Below are 16721 nucleotides of genomic sequence, written 5' to 3'. Positions count from 1 at the left end.
GAAAAACTGCTCAAGCGTCTTCAAGTTAGATGGTTTCCTCTGGTGAACAGCAATCTTCAAGTCTGACCACAGATTCTCAATTGGATTAAGGTCTCGGCTGTGAATCGGCCACTCCAAAACATTTACATGTTTCCCCTTAAACCACATGAGTGTTGTTTTAGCAGTATTGCTTTGAGTCATTGCCTTGTCTCCATCCTAGTCTCAAATCACTGACAGACTGAAACAGGTTTTGCTTAAGAATATACCTATATTTTGAACCATCAACCTTCCCCTCGACTCGGAATATTTTTCTTGTCCTTGCTGCCAAAAAACATCCCAACAGCATGATGCTGCCACCACCATGTTTCACTGTGGGGATGGTGTTCTTGGGGTGATGAGCTGTGTTGGTTTGGCGCCAGACATAGCATTTACCTTTGTGGCCAAAAAAGTTCAATTTTGGTCTCATTTCACGACAGCACTTTCCTCCATACATTTGGGGAGTCTCCCACATGTCGGCAAAATAAAACAATCCATGCAATTTTTGTGTGTAAGTAAAGGCTTTTTTCTGCCCATTCTTCCTTAAAGGCCACCTCTATGGAGTGTACTGCTTATTGTGGTCGCATGGACTGATACTTCAGTCTCTGCTAGGGAACTCTGCAGCTCCTTCAGGGTTACCTATGGTCTTTCTGCTGCCTCTCTGATTAATGCCCTCCTTGCCCAGGCTAAGAGTTTTGGTGGACGGCCCTCTCTAGGCAGGTTTGTTGTGGTACCATGTTCTTTCCATTTGATGATAATGGATTTGATTGTGCTGCGGGGTATCATCAGAGATTGGGATATTTTTTTATAACTCAAGCCTGATTTCTTCTCAACAACTTTGGCCCTGACTTGTTTGGAGATCTCCTTGGTCTTCGTGGTGTTATTTGGAGATCTCCTTGGTCTTCATGGTGTTTGGTTAGTGATGTCTCTTGCTTAATGCTGTTGCAGCCTCTGTGGCTTTTCAGAAAAGGTAAAGTGTATATACTGACAGACATGTGACACTCAGATTGCACACAGGTGGAAGTCCTTTCACTAAGCATGTGACTTATGAGGGTAATTGCTTGTACCAGAAATATTTAGGGGTTTCATAGCAAAAGGGGTGAATACATACCGTATGCACATGCCAATTTTTACACTGTGTTCCAAATTATTATGCAAATAATATTTTCTCAGATTTTCCCAAATTACCTATATGAATTGCAGTCGTTGTAATTTTCCAGTCAAATAACTATTAGAGTACAATTGAAAGGTTTTTGTACAAACTGCCTATGATAACAGTATATTTTATAAAAAAAAAACCTCAAACTGCACTCAAAATGCATGTTCCAAATTATTATGCACAGCAGAGTTTTCAACCTTTTCATTTTAATAAAGAACAAAAAAATGGTCATTTTTGAAATTATAAGCATTAGCAGGTTATTACAAACTGAAATCAAACAGTTTTCAACTCAAAACTTTATTCTAGGTGATGTTACATTTGCCCATAGGACCGCTTGTTCGAAAGGAGTTTCTGAACTCTCTCGTCCATTGAATTTGTCAGGTTTTGGATGGTTTCTGCTTTAATTGTTTTGCATGAGGACAGAATACCCTCCCTGAGCTGTTGCTTAGATGTGAACTGCCTCCCGCCATCATAGACACTCCTTTTGATGATGCTCCAGAGGTTCTCAATGGGGTTGAGGTCAGGGGAGCATGGGTGCCACACCATACGTTTGTCCCCTTTTATGCCCATAGCAGCCAGAGATGCAGATGTGTTATGTGCAGCATGAGACGGGGCACCAATATATATGTTTAAAATAGTCTGGTGTATGCCCGAGAAATAGAACTGTGGTTTTGCAGTTCCACGGGTCAAATCTCTGTATTATCCTGCTTTTGGCATTTTTTGCCGTAAAGAAAAACAGTAATAGTGTCTCCTGATTGTTCAGACACAAATATATCTGTTGAAAATAGTCTGGTGAAGGCCAAAGACATAGAAGTGTGGTTTTGCAGTTCCACGGTTCAAACCTCTGTATTATCCACTTTTGGGCCATTTCTACCTAAAAAAAAACAGTTTGAGTGTGTCGCTCACTATTCAGCCGCAAATATATCTATTTAAAATTGTCTGGTATACCCCAGTAAACAATAACTGTGGTTTTGCCATTCCACGGTAAAAAATCTCTATTATTCAGCTTTTAGTATTTTTTCCGTAAAGAAAAACAGTAATAGTTTCTCTCTGATTGTTCAGATTGTTTAAAAGAGTCGGGTGTAGGCCAGAGAAATAGAACTGTGGTTTACCTCTTCCACGGTTCTAATCTACTTTTTATTACCCTTTTTCCATTGATAGTGCGAGTGTAAGCTATTTTACTTCCTTTACAATGGGCAAGGCGCGTGGCAAGGGACGTGGAACTGGACGTTCTGGTGATGGTGCGTGCAGAGGACGGGGCCGTGGCCAAGGTGAAAATGTCCCACAACCAACAACCACATCTTCTCGCTCCCACTTCTTGACCGAATTACTACTAGGGAAGCACAGAACAACACCAGTATTGCGAACTGATCAGTGTGCACAGGTTATTAATTGGATAGCCGATAATACTTCCAGTTACCTGGGCACCACCACCTCCGGTCTGTCTTCCACGCGGTCAAATCTTAGTAGCCGTGAGTCTCGACCGCATACTCCTCTTTAAATCTGGTGGAGCTTATTATAGATGGCCTAATAGGATCAGTGCTGCACACTGCTACAAAGCCCAAATTATTTTCCAGTCAAGATACAGATAAACATGATTAGTAATTTGAAAGCTTAAAACGGTTGGTAGGGTGATTTTAACCAATCATCAAGCTTTTACTCTCCCCAGGATGACACAGGGGTAGAAAAGTCGTTTCGGATCCATGATTTGTTCATCTTTATGAACGTGAGTCTGTCTACATTATCAGTGGAGAGCCGCGTGCGCTTATCTGTCAGCACACCACCAGCAGCGCTGAACACACGTTCAGACAGAACGCTGGCTGTGGGGCATGACAAGATCTCCAAGGCGTAAGTGGCTAGCTCCGGCCATTTATCCAGATTGGAAGCCCAAAAAGAGCAAGGGTCCAGTGACACAGTCGTGGCTTCATTGTTTACTTGGAGATACTCCTGTACCATCGTCTCTAGGCGTTGACTATGTGTCAGACTTCTTGTCTCCTGTGGCCTTGCAAAGGATGGGCTAAAAAAGTGGTGAAATGATTCCGCAAAATTGATGTTACCAGCAGATACTGTGGTTCTGTTACGGTTTGAGTGCTGAACACTTGACGGTCCCACGGTTGGCAAGTTGGAACTGTGAGATTCACTACGTGCACCACTGGTGTTTTGTGGAAAAGCACATGTAAGATTCTGCAACAGTCTCTGCTGATACTCCTGCATGCGTGCATCCCTTTCTATGGCAGGAATAATTTCGGCAAATTTACTTTTGTACCGGGGATCTAAAAGTGTGGCAACCCAGTAGTCAGGATTATTTCTAATTCTCACAATTCGAGGGTCATTTTGCAGGTAGTGCAGCAAGAAGGCACTCATGTGTGTTGCGCATCCAGGAGCACCAAGTCCCTGTTGTGTTGGTGGCGAGGTAACAATCATGCTTCCTTCCTCTGTCCTCTCCCCCCAACCTCGCACAACAGAAATGTGATCAAGGTCTCCCTCATCTGATGAGTCTTCCATCAGTTCGTCCTCCACTTCTTCCTGGGCTCCTGCACCTTCCTCACTAGTTTGGCTGCTACCATGCGCCCTGGTAAAACCATCTCCCCCACCCTCACATGCCTGCCGCCTTGGTGCTGCCGACCGTCTGGACCTTGCAGATGTTAGCCCTTCCGCATACAACTCCTCCTCCTCTACTTCCTCCACCTCCTCTTGTGCCACCACCTGACTCAGAATTCTGTTTAACATGTGCTCCAGCATGTAAATCACCGGAATAGTCATGCTGATAATGGCATCATCAGCACTAAACATCTTCGTCGCCATTTCAAAACTGTGCAGAAGGGTGCATAGGTCCCTGATCTGAGACCACTCCTCCAGCGTGATTTGCCCCACCTCTGGATCTCGTTGGCCCAGGCTATATGTCAGAACGTATTGCACCAGGGCTTGTCGGTGCTGCCACAGTCGCTGCAACATGTGCAGAGTTGAATTCCACCGGGTAGGCACATCGCATTTTAGCCGGTGAAGTGGCAGGCCCAACGACTTCTGTAGAGATGTAAGTCGCTGAGCTGCGGGATGCGAACGGCGGAAGTGAGCACACAGCGACCGTGCCCTCTGCAGAAGGCCATCTAGTCTGGGATAGTGGGCTAAAAATTGCTGGACAACCAGGTTCAACACGTGAGCCATACAAGGCACGTGTGTGACATTGCCCCGGCGAAGGGCCGCACCCAGGTTTGCAGCATTGTCGCACACGGCCTTCCCTGGTTTCAGGTCCAGTGGAGACAGCCATTCCTGAAATTGGTTCTCCAGAGCTGACCACAACTCCTCAGCTGTGTGACTCACATTTCCCAGACATTTCAAAGTAAAAACCGCCTGATGACGTTGAGCCCTACTGCCAGCATAGTAAGGAGGTGTGCAGGATCCCTTCTGCGCAGTTAGAAAGCTTGTGGCATTACCAGACAGGCTTTGGGTGCAGGTGGAAGACCGAGAGGAGGTTGAGGAGGCAGAAGCAGTGGAGGAACTTTGACATAAAGAGGATTGACGCACAACTCGTGGGGACGGCAAGACTTGGACAGCAGCCCCTTGTCCTGCTGTCACCATAGTTACCCAGTGCCCAGTCAGCGACATGTAACGCCCCTGTCCATGCCTACTCGTCCAAGTGTCTGTGGTGAAATGCACCCTGTCACACACAGAGTTTCTCAAAGAAGCGGTGATGTTGTGTGCGACATGCTGGTGGAGCGCAGGCACACCTTTCTTTGAGAAGTAGTGCCGACTGGGCATCTGGTACTGGGGCACTGCGACGGACATAAGGTCTCGAAAATCCTCTGTGTTCACCAGGCGGAAAGGCAGCATTTCTGTAGCCAAGAGCTTGCAGATGGTGAAATTCAACCTCTTAGCTTTCTCATGGCTAGGAGGAAATGGTCTTTTACTTGTCCACATCTGAGGGACCGAGGGCTGGCTATTGTGCTTAGACGGGGTTGATAAGGGTGTCCCCGGCAAACTGCCGGTCTGTGAGGAAGATGCAGGCGGACATGTTAGGTTGCCTTGATCCAAAGGTGGTGCTATCGATGTCGGACAGCGCTCAAGACCAGCTGGTGTTACCACCTCCAAAGAAAATGATGACCTGCCAATCACGCTGGCTGTTGTGGGTAAAGAGGTGGCAGGTCTGCGCCCCAAAACAGGTGTGACTGCTGTCCCCCCAGTCACAGAGGATGAAGAGGCCGCGGATGCACAAGATATGGCAGACGGTGGTTGGCCCGGCCGGCTAGGCCGCATTGTAGCACACTGAGCTTCCCACTGCAACTTATGCTTCATGTCCATGTGCCGGTTCATGCATGAAGTACTCAAACTATGTATTTTTTGGCCTCTACTTAGCTTTTGCTGACAAATGTTACAGATAACACGAGTTGGGTCATCTTTATCGATCTGAAAAAATGCCCAGGCTATGCAAGGCTTAGCACCCATGCGACCTGAAGAGCCACCACGACTTGTGGTGAGAGGCAGAGTTGTGTTTGAGGATGCAGTTGTTGACGTGCTTCCAGTACTACGTCTCTGTCCAGGAAGGCGCAACCTGACCTCGTCGTCACTAGCATCTTCCTCCACCTCCTCTGCTGACCTCATCTCTTGGCTGACTGTGGGTTGACAGTAAGTGGGATCTCCAACCTCATCATCATCACCCTGTGTGTTATCACACCCGTCGTCCTCAGAGCCAACCTGTTCCTGCCCTGACAAAAAACTAAAGTTGTCGCTCCAATCAGGTATTTGAGTCTTATCATCGTCTTCCTCATTGTCTCCACCAACAGGAGTTACAGTTTGGGAATGAGGGTCTACATTATGGTCAGAACCTTCTGCGTCTGGTCCTGGATCCGACTCATAAAGATTCTGGGCATCAGTGCAGATCATTTCCTCGTCTGGATTCACAGAAGCGCTGGAGTCGACCTCTGATTCCCAGGCTATAGTATGAGTAAACAGCTCTGCAGACTCAACCATCTGTTCTACCTCATACTCAGACGGCAGCTGGAGATTTGGGAGCTGTGAGGAAGCAAGTGCGATTTGGGTGACACCTTTGAGGACTGGAGTATTTGTGATGTTGAAGTTGATGTGGAGGAGAGCCCACTTAAAGGAGCACTTGATATCTGTTGAAGCACCTGCTGTTTTTGTGCCTCATCTGGAATTTGTAGCGATTGGCGTGGCCGTAAGAAAGGGATCTTATCACATTGTCCGCTAAAAGAAGTAGACATTTTAGTTTGGCTGGAAGATGGTCTTTCTTCTGCAGATGTTACTGTTGCTTTAACACCTACCCCACGGACACAACCTTTTTTCCCCTTCCCAACATGCCTATTCCCCTTTCCACCAGCAGCAGGCCTTTTTCCACTCATTTTGGTGGTTAACTAATTCACAACTCTGGAGTTGTTTGCACAAAAAAACAATGGATGGTAACCGAGCAGAGCTGAGTGGCCAAACTGTGGTATTAGGCCAAAACTATTGGCTGGGTTAGATGCAGAAAAAAATTATATTCAATTTGCAACCTGATGGAGGTCAGTATAGATGGACTAATACAACAAGTCCCACACACAGCTAGAAGCCCAATATTTTTTCAGAGGTAGATGCAGAAAAAAATATATTCAGTTTGCAACCTGATGGAGGTCTGTATAGATGGATTAATAGAACAAGACCCACACACAGCTAGAAGCCCAATATTTTTTCAGAGGTAGATGCAGAAAAAAATATATTCAGTTTGCAACCTGATGGAGGTCAGTATAGATGGACTAATACAACAAGTCCCACACACAGCTAGAAGCCCAAATATTTTTTCAGAGGTACTGTAGATGCAGATAAAAATTATTTTTAATTTGCAACCTGATGGAGGTCAGTATAGATGGACTAACAGAGAAAGTCCCACACACTGCTAGAAGGCCAAATATTTTTTCAGAGCTAGATGCATACAAAAAATTATTTTGAATTTGCAACCTGATGGAGGTCAGTATAGATGGACTAATAGAACAAGTCCCACACACTGCTAGAAGGCCAAATATTTTTTCAGAGCTAGATGCAGAAAAAAATTATATTCAGTTTGCAACCTGATGGAGGTCTGTATAGATGGATTAATAGAACAAGACCCACACACAGCTAGAAGCCCAATATTTTTTCAGAGGTAGATGCAGAAAAAAATATATTCAGTTTGCAACCTGATGGAGGTCAGTATAGATGGACTAATACAACAAGTCCCACACACAGCTAGAAGCCCAATATTTTTTCAGAGGTAGATGCAGAAAAAAATATATTCAGTTTGCAACCTGATGGAGGTCAGTATAGATGGACTAATACAACAAGTCCCACACACAGCTAGAAGCCCAAATATTTTTTCAGAGGTACTGTAGATGCAGATAAAAATTATTTTTAATTTGCAACCTGATGGAGGTCAGTATAGATGGACTAATAGAGAAAGTCCGACACACTACTAGAAGGCCAAATATTTTTTCAGAGCTAGATGCAGAAAAAAATTTGATTCAGTTTGCAACCTGATGGAGGTCAGTATAGATGGACTAATAGAATGATGCTATGCCCAAAAGATTTTACTTCACTAGGTGCAGTAAAAAAATTGGTATTCTATACACAGGTGGTATATCTTGCAACACAGATAGGCTACTCCACTGACTAACACACTCTGCAATAGGCCAAAAAGGATTAGCTTTGCTAGATTCAGCCAAATGCTGTGAAAAAAACTTGCACAGCACTGGCACAGACCTGCCTGGCAAAAACTGATAGGAACTGATGTAACCTAGTCCTGAAAAGGACTCCAGTTACAATTAGTCTTTACTCCCACAACCTATCTATTTAAGAGCACAGACCTGCCTGATAAAAGTCGTAGGAAATGCTGTAACCTAGTCCTTAAAAGGACTGCAATCACAACTATTCCCTACTCCCAAGCTATCTGTATATTTGTGCGAAAATTGGCTTGAAATTAACAAGGTATAGCGCACACAGCAACAGCGGTGCCGTCTAACACGCAGCTGCAGCAGTGAGAAAATGGTGGCGACGGGGAAAATGGCTTGGTCTTATAGGGCAAGGACATGTGACATACACTGCCAATGACACATGCCCTTGCTTGTGTGAAAAAAAGCACTTCGCTCCGTGTGTGCGCTGCTGATAGGCTGACAGATTGCACCTCCCCACTGTAAATGCGGGAAAGAGAAAAAAAAATGGAGATCTTCATTGTTCCTGCAGAGATCCATCCCCTGCCCCTCCCCCCACCCCGCTGTACACTCAAACTGCGTATTAACATTAATTTTCATCATTACTGAGAAAAAATCCAGTTATGATTTTGGTGCACGAACAGTTATCGAACATAACCTCGAACAGCCGAATTTTTCTCAAATTGTTCGTGTTCGCCGAACGGCTCGAACACCGCCCAAAACAGCTCGAATTTGAGATTGGCGAACAGTTCGAGTAGAACAACGCTCATCTCTACTGGGGACCATGTGTGGACACCCGGCCGCGGGGCGGCTGGGGACCAAGTATGGACACCCGGCCGCCGGGCGGCTGGGGACTGAGTATGGATACCAGGCCGCCGACGCAGCAATGACGTGGTGGCCAGTGTCTGCCTCCACATGCCTAAAAGGCCAAATTTCAAGTGCAAGCAAGCAGTATGGTATTGCAGCCTGGGGGTGGGTGGGTGGCAGGCTGCATACTTGCGCTTGCATTGCAAGGAATGGGGGAGGTACAATTGAACACTGCCCTGGGACCAGTACTTGCACAGGGATAGTTGCAAGTGTGCATCTTCTGATGTGGCAAGAATCACTTCTGATGGGCACACTTTTAGGCAGTGACCTGGGTGTCAGAGATGCTTCCAGGGGTCTTCCCCATGCTGTTCCCATTTCTTTTCAGCACTGTATGCATGTGTCACACAGCACATGGCCAGATAAGATTGTAAAATGTTAAAATGACATTTCCCGGTGAATGCATTTGTCATGGTTGAAAGCAATACAAAAGTGCAAAAACGCATAAAATATGCTAATTGTGAACATAGCCCAAGGTGTGGAGGAGTTTTTTTTGGGAGGTTATTTATTTTACCTTATACACAAGTCTTTACCCTGGAAAGGATGTTCCTTAACATATTTCACAGGAAAGCAGTTTCAGTTTCGTTTTTGAACATTTTATTGTGAGCCCGTAAAAGTGGCTTAATACCTCTGACCACGTTGTTGACAGCAGTGACCTGGGGGTCAGAAATGCTTCCTGGTGCGATCCCCATGCTGTCCCCATGTCATTTAAGCATTGTCACTATCGTTTTGGGCACTTTTCAGGCTTTCTACAGACTGCCGAGGGTGCCGCCGCAAAAATGCTCGGGTCTCCCATAGACTAACATTGGGCTCGTTGCTCGGGTCGAGCACCCGAGTATCACGGTGAGCTCGGCCCGAGCTTCAAGCACCCGAGCATTTTAGTGCTCGCTCAACACTAGTTGTAATGTAACAAAATAGGTAAAAAGCCAAGGAAGGGGGGGAATACTTTCGCAAGCCATTGTAACTCTTCAAGACTAAAAGAATCAGTTGGTTGAAATCCAGCTGTTGAATCTTTATCTGCCACGAAGTTGGGGGATTGGACTATAGGTTTGGTCAATATACAACATATCTAATGTGTATTTCTAATTGTAAATAGTCCAGAAGCTTCAGAAACAATCCTGGGTAATTGTGGAGTCCTGGGGCTAAAAGGGCTGGGGTTGCTATAAGTCTCACTTACAAGAGAGCAGTCTCATTGGGTTTGGCAGCATTCCTGGGCTGGATGGAGGGCAGAACCTAAATGTCTCTATTTTCCCCAACAACAATGTTTTTAAAGGAGTATGCTCGTCTTTTGTCTTCAAAATTGCACCGCTCCTCTGCCTCAAAGCTTTCTGCTTGCTGGGGATGGTGTACTCCCTCCTAAAGATTGACATTTCAGACCAGCAGCTTCAGGACTGAACTGAGCCAAACTGAATATATTTTACACCTACAGTACTTGCCCACTCTACCCGAAAATCTGGGAGGCTCACAGAAATAAAAGAGTTTTCAGCAGTTTCAGGAGAGATGCTGAGTCTTCCCTTTTTTTCTAGGAGCCTCCCAGACTTTCCGGAAGAGTTGGCAAGTAGGTGTAAAATTTGTCCACTGTGCGAGTTAAAGTAAGCATAGAGGTGTGTAGCTACTAAAAAGAAGGTATGACCATGGCATATTGTTTTTTTATTTTAATGCCATGGAGTTCTGTTCTATGTTAGAACTTCTCAATATTTTCTTCGTGTGGCCTCACCAAACAAAGCACCTACACAATTTTATAGAATTTCAAGTTCGCTGTGTAGTCACCAGATTGCTGTATGTATGGCTTTCAAGTCATTCGGTCAAAGCAATAGCTTAAGAAACATGAACAATTTTTGTAAATGTTTGGTATGTAGACAAGTCATACAGCAAACAGAACTTCTTTAGAAAATCCCCCAGGGTCTCAAGGTGACCTGTTAACATCTTACCGCCAAAAATGACTGGTTTGACTGCATTCACTGGAAGAATGTGACCTATATATCCTCAAAGCAGCGTTCTAAAAAAAATAAGCTTTAGTTGGAGACGAGTTATTCATTGAACACTGCATGTAAATTCTAGGACGGGCCAACATTGGTGTAGAATAAGTTATTGCTGCTCTAAAGGTTTATTGTGTAGTTTCTGTCCAAGGGTATAGCTATTTTTGACTATCATTTACCAAAATCATGACTATGATAAAATGTAAATATATACGGTATGTAGATAGTAGAAGATATAAGACTACATCAACTGATCCATCAACTTACACTACCGTTCAAAAGTTTGGGGTCACCCAGATAATTGTGTTTTCCATGAAAACTCATACTTTTATTTATCAAATGAGTTGCAAAATGAATAGAAAATATAGTCCAGAGATTGACAAGGTTAGAAATAATGATTTTATTTGAAAGAATAATTTTCTCATTCAAACTTTGCTTTCGTCAAAGAATGCTCCCTTTGCAGTAATTACAGTATTGCAGACCTTTGGCACTCTAGCTGTTAATTTGCTGAGGTAATCTTGAGAAATTTCCCCCCATGCTTCCTGAAGCCCCTCCCACAAGTTTCATTGGCTTGATGGGCACTTTTTGCGCACCATACGGTCAAGCTGCTCCCAGAACAGCTCAATGGGGTTGAGATCTGGTGACTGCGCTGGCCACTCCATTACAGATAGAATACCAGCTGCCTGCTTCTTCCCTAAATAGTCCATGCATAATTTGGAGGTGTGCTTTGGGTCATTGTCCTGTTGTAGGATGAAATTGGCTCCAATCAAGCGCTGTCCACAGGGTATGGCATGGTGTTGCAAAATGGAGTGATAGGCTTCCTTATTCAAAATCCCATTTACCTTGTACAAATCTCCCACTTTACCAGCACCAAAGAAACCCCAGACCATCACATTACCTCCACCATGCTTGACAGATGGCGTCAGGCACTCTTCCAGCATCTTTTCAGTTGTTCTGCATCTCACAAATGTTCTTCTGTGTGATCCAAACACCTCAAACTTTGATTCGTCTGTCCATAAAACTTTTTTCCAATCTTCCTAAGTCCAATGTCTGTGTTCTTTTGCCCATATTAATATTTTCCTTTTATTAGCCAGTCTCAGATATGGCTTTTTCTTTGCCACTTTGCCTTGAAGGCCAGCATCCCGAAGTCGACTTTTCACTGTAGACGTTGACACTGGCGTTTTGCATGTACTATTTAATGAAGCTGCCAGTTGAGGAGCTGTGAGGCGTCAATTTCTCAAACTAGAGACTCTAATGTACTTGTCTTGTTGCTCAGTTGTGTAGCGGGGTCTCCCACTTCTCTTTCTACTCTGGTTAGAGCCTGTTTGTGCTCTCCTCTGAAGGGAGTAGTACACACCGTTGTAGGAAATCTTCAGTTTCTTGGCAATTTCTCGCATGGAATAGCCTTCATTTCTAAGAATAAGAATAGACTGTCGATTTTCACATGAAAGTTCTCTTTTTCTGGCCATTTTGAGAGTTTCATAGAACAAACAAAGGTAATGCTCCAGATTCTCAACTAGCTCAAAGGAAGGTCAATTTTATAGCTTCTCAAATCAGCCAAACCGTTTTCAGCTGGGCTAAGGGTTTTCTAGGGTTTTCTAAACATCCATTTGCCTTCTTACACAGTTAGCAAACACAATGTACCATTAAAACACTGGAGTGGTGGTTGTTGGAAATGGGCCTCTATACACCTTTGCAGATATTGCATTAAAAACAAGACGTCTGCAGCTAGAATAGTCATTTACCACATTAACAATGTATAGAGTGTATTTCTGATTCATTTAATGTTAGCTTCATTGAAAAAAAATGTGGTTTTCTTTAAAAAATAATGAAATTTCTAAATGACCCCAAACTTTTGAATGGTAGTGTATATGGGCTGGCACAGATTTGTGCACTAATTTTAAAGCAATCCTTCAGGTGTACAATTTAGTATATGTGACATGCCACTAGAGCAAAGTTTCACTCAGTTTACAAAAAGTTGCCATGGGTAGGAAAAACTTAAAAGTTAGTGTGTAAATATGGCATGCACATCAATTTGCATCTTTTTTTTATGAGCCTGCAATGAATTGTCCAATCAGTCAGATAACACCCAATTTATTAGTTCGTTAAAGAGCATTATACTACTGCGACACAGTGACCTTCCAGGGAGAAAGGTTGCTGGCAGGGCACAAAGTCTCTAGAGTGAGACCTAATCCATAGACAGGCCAAAAGGTCAGAAGCAAAGGGACAGCGAAAAAAAATGTCCAGTCAATGCCTAGGGTTATGGTGAACAAAGTTTAGGCTTATTCAGATGTAGACACACCAGATCAGGTACCAGAAATACTGCCTCCTCTCAATACAAAAGAATAGCTCAGGGCAGCGTAACCTGTTAGAAAGGAAAAAGTTCAGAACAAATTCTATAGCATGTAGGAAATTACTTGTCTGTCCTTCATTGCATGAAGTATAGTTTAATTAGGGGTAAATTCTGCAAAAGTTTAAAAAAAATAAGTATTGAAAAATCATCAGAATAGAACCTGCTACATTGGAAGACTGTGCACCACATACACATAACATATCTAGATTGTCCTGATGGAATAAATTGCTGATGTTGATATTTGTTTTGGAATTTTTGAAGCACTGGTAATTACTTTTACATTTGTCTTGACAATAATCATTATTGGCACATCTATTTTTTTAATAAATAATCTACCTTAATCAAGAACACAATCCACAAAGAGAATGGCCACCAAAATAACACAAGTTATAGCATTCTCCTTCTCTCTCAAGTTTTGGGTGGGAACCTATATGGCTCCCATGGCAGTTCCCAAAAACAGATTTACCATTTTTCCCTAAACTCCTGCTTGGCAAACATGCCTAATAATATAGTGACTAATTTGACCAGTCAGGATTAGGAATCTAGGTAGACTTTTCATTATTGAGAGTCATGGAGATCAGAATGGTGGTTCTTGAAGCTTTTGCGTTATCAATGTATAATGCCAAATGAGTAGATAGCTTAGTTTCTGCTAGCTAAATGTGTCCCCCATTGTCTATTAGGAATCTGAGGTTTTTATATTTGTAAAATGGACAGAATTATCCTCAAGGTGCCCATACACCTCCCATAACTAAAAGAAGAAGAAGATTCACTACAGCTATTCATCTCAAGACCCTCAATGGCAACAGAGAAGTAAGCCACTTCCAGACACCTCTGTTAGTTGCTTAACTCCCTTGAAGGCAAAGGATATTTTCCCCTCTATATCACCTTTCAGGTAGACAAAATCCAAGGCACCAGACGTTCTCCTCCAATTAATCACTTTATTAGGTTACAGCATACACAGAGCAAATACCATGCAAAGTTTCAGCTGCATAGGACCTGTCTCAAGCCATTAGTGAACAGAGGTGTACAGATAATTTTTCAGGTAGAGATGGAGCCTCCATACACATAAGATGGTTGGTTGGTCCCATGGAAATTCAGCAAACTTGACTCATGCATATAGACATCTTAGGAAGTTTGAAATCTACTGCTCAGATGTGTTCAAGGTGGATACTGTTCTTGACAGTAACATGTGTAGCCAAACCACTGTAAATACAGATGTTGCAAAGGTTATCATGACTTATAATTCACCAATCTTGATAACGTGTCACAGAAGGTTATCTTGCGTTAGAGGATTCTGGTAACTTAACATTGCAAAAGCCATTGACAGATGTCAAGTTAGGTGCTGATTTGCAGGGTTTTTATCCCTTGATCCCTTTGGCTAGATCTGTAGCTAAATGGATGAAGATCTATAAACCAAGAGATCTTTTAGAAGCTCTCAAGAAAGTTAACCATTCTGACTCGTCAGAATGCTACACTCCCATAAGTGAGAGAAATTACGTGACGGCTTAAGTGTCAATTGATAATATAACATCTAGCTATCAGCCAGCTGGTTCTAAAATGAAACCCTAAATATATGTGTAGCGCCCCGAGGGCTCGGCCGCTACAGGGGTATTGCACCTCTGCCAGAGGTGTGATATTCCACTCCCGGGTAAGGATGGAGTATGGACCAGGGCTCAGTTAGCTGCATGCAGCACACACACCCCATTTCCGAGGGACAGCTCAACGGTGCTCCCACTAGACATAAGTGCAGGCACGACCGACCATGTCCCTGCTGGAGTGGGGAGGGAGGGGTGGAACACCCACTGCTGTAGGGGCAGATAGGGGGCGGTTTCTGAGTGTAGGAAGGAGCCCATTGGTTGCTGGTCACCTGGGCTCATGGCTAGAGGGAGGTATAAAAGGTGGGCACCATCTTAGTTCTGGGTCAGTTCAGCCAGAGGAGAAGACAGGGAGTAGAGGCTCTGTAGGAGCTCTACTCCAAGAGGGCCTAGTGAGAGGCCGAGGAGGAGGTGAAGGGGAGCTGAGATTCTGGCTCATCTCAGCTCCAAGAGAAAGTAACAGAAAGTAACAGAACAGGAACTGCAAAGAAGGAGAGACAGAGAAACAGAAGGGCTCAGGAACAAGAAGGTGGAAGGGACCCTAAGAACCCACGAGAATCCAAGGTGCAGGGTCAGGCAGATTAAGGGTACCGGATCCCAAGTTGGTGGAGGAGAAACAACCCTCAGCCAAAGACCGGTCGTCGTGATCATCTATTGGTGCGACACCTCATCAAACCTGCTAGGAAGGCACCATATAGGACAGCGGAGGACGGGGCCCACGTTTAACCGCACAAGTCCGCGGCAGCTGGACAAAAGTGGGTCACTGGTGAGGCAGGCCAGAGAAAGGATTAAAGGGGGTCCTGTGCCATGCTCCTGAGCTGCCTGGGAGTTGACCGAGCCCCTCACCTGGTGGACGCAGCACGGCTCGGGCGGTCACTGCTGACAGAAGTGACCCGGAACAAACGAACTGTGAGTAAAGACCCTGGACTGTAACTTGTTGTCTGTGTGCTCCTTCGCGCCTCCAGCACTATCGGTACTGGGACTCTCACCACCATCACTCCCACCATCCACTACACTGCCCTGGGGCCGCACTCTTCCCGTGGGGAGTCACACCATCCCAGCTGCACACGTCATCGGCCCCAGCGGACTGCCTTGCAGCGGCGGTTCCTAATAACCGCAATCCATGGGTGGCGTAGTCGGACATTATCTGAAGCACGTAGCAGACTACCATTGGTCTGACCACCCTGAGCCGCGGGACCGGGCCGCCACTACTACCCCCAACGTCTCCCTATTGCCCGGATCCGCGTGCCCCACGGCCCAGGGGGCGAGTCATATGCATGATCAGTCTCACTGAATGACATGTTTTCTCAATGGGGAAAGTGGTGTAAGCCCTTGTTAGACACCTCTGGTGGTGTTTTTTCCCCTTGAAAGCAAAAAGGATAGGGCATTAAAATTCAACACGGTCAATCCTTCTTTCCTTGATATCATCTACCGGGAAAAGTCGAAAGTTGGGAGGCCCCCATATACTTAAGATGGTCAACCAGCCGCAGGAGCCTTTAGCGATAAAAGAAAACCAATATCAAAAATATATTTTTGTGTTTTTACTAATATTTTGTTCCTTAGATATGCTAAGATAATGCCTTTGTAGAAAAGAAAAAGATGATTGGTGAAATATCTGCTTATCCTCAGTGCGAGAAACATTTCTCATAAGACGTTTTTCAACACGACTAATAGCATTCAATGAAGGGCTTGCTTGGGATTAGAAAAACATCTAACACAATGAGAGGAAGTCGCCATATTTTTATAATCTTGCACGACCCTATTAGTTGTTTGTTCGCAAAAGTTCTATTCATTCTTAGTTAATTAATATTGATCTTTAAAGTTACTTTTCTAGATGTTGCCTTTTGTTTTGTGCCCACAGACTAAAATGTGCGTGACTTCTGTTTGAGAAATACCATGAGTAAGATGAGATATTATCTATAAAAGTTACCTATTAACATTTCTCCACTAGATCCTCAATACTCTCACCAACCAGATTTCTGGGACATAATTATGAGTAATAATATTTGGCTACCCTTGAAAGCTCAAGGAGATGATGGACATCACTGGCTCAACAGATTATTTTATGAAGTTAGGCTGGAC

The sequence above is a fragment of the Phyllobates terribilis genome, unplaced genomic scaffold, assembly GCF_046119375.1.
Source record: "Phyllobates terribilis strain yellow unplaced genomic scaffold, ASM4611937v1 Scaffold_12__6_contigs__length_324123572, whole genome shotgun sequence".
In the NCBI taxonomy this organism is placed as follows: domain Eukaryota; kingdom Metazoa; phylum Chordata; class Amphibia; order Anura; family Dendrobatidae; genus Phyllobates; species Phyllobates terribilis.
The sequence above is the reverse complement of the archived record's forward strand: the minus strand, read 5'-3'. Positions refer to the sequence as shown.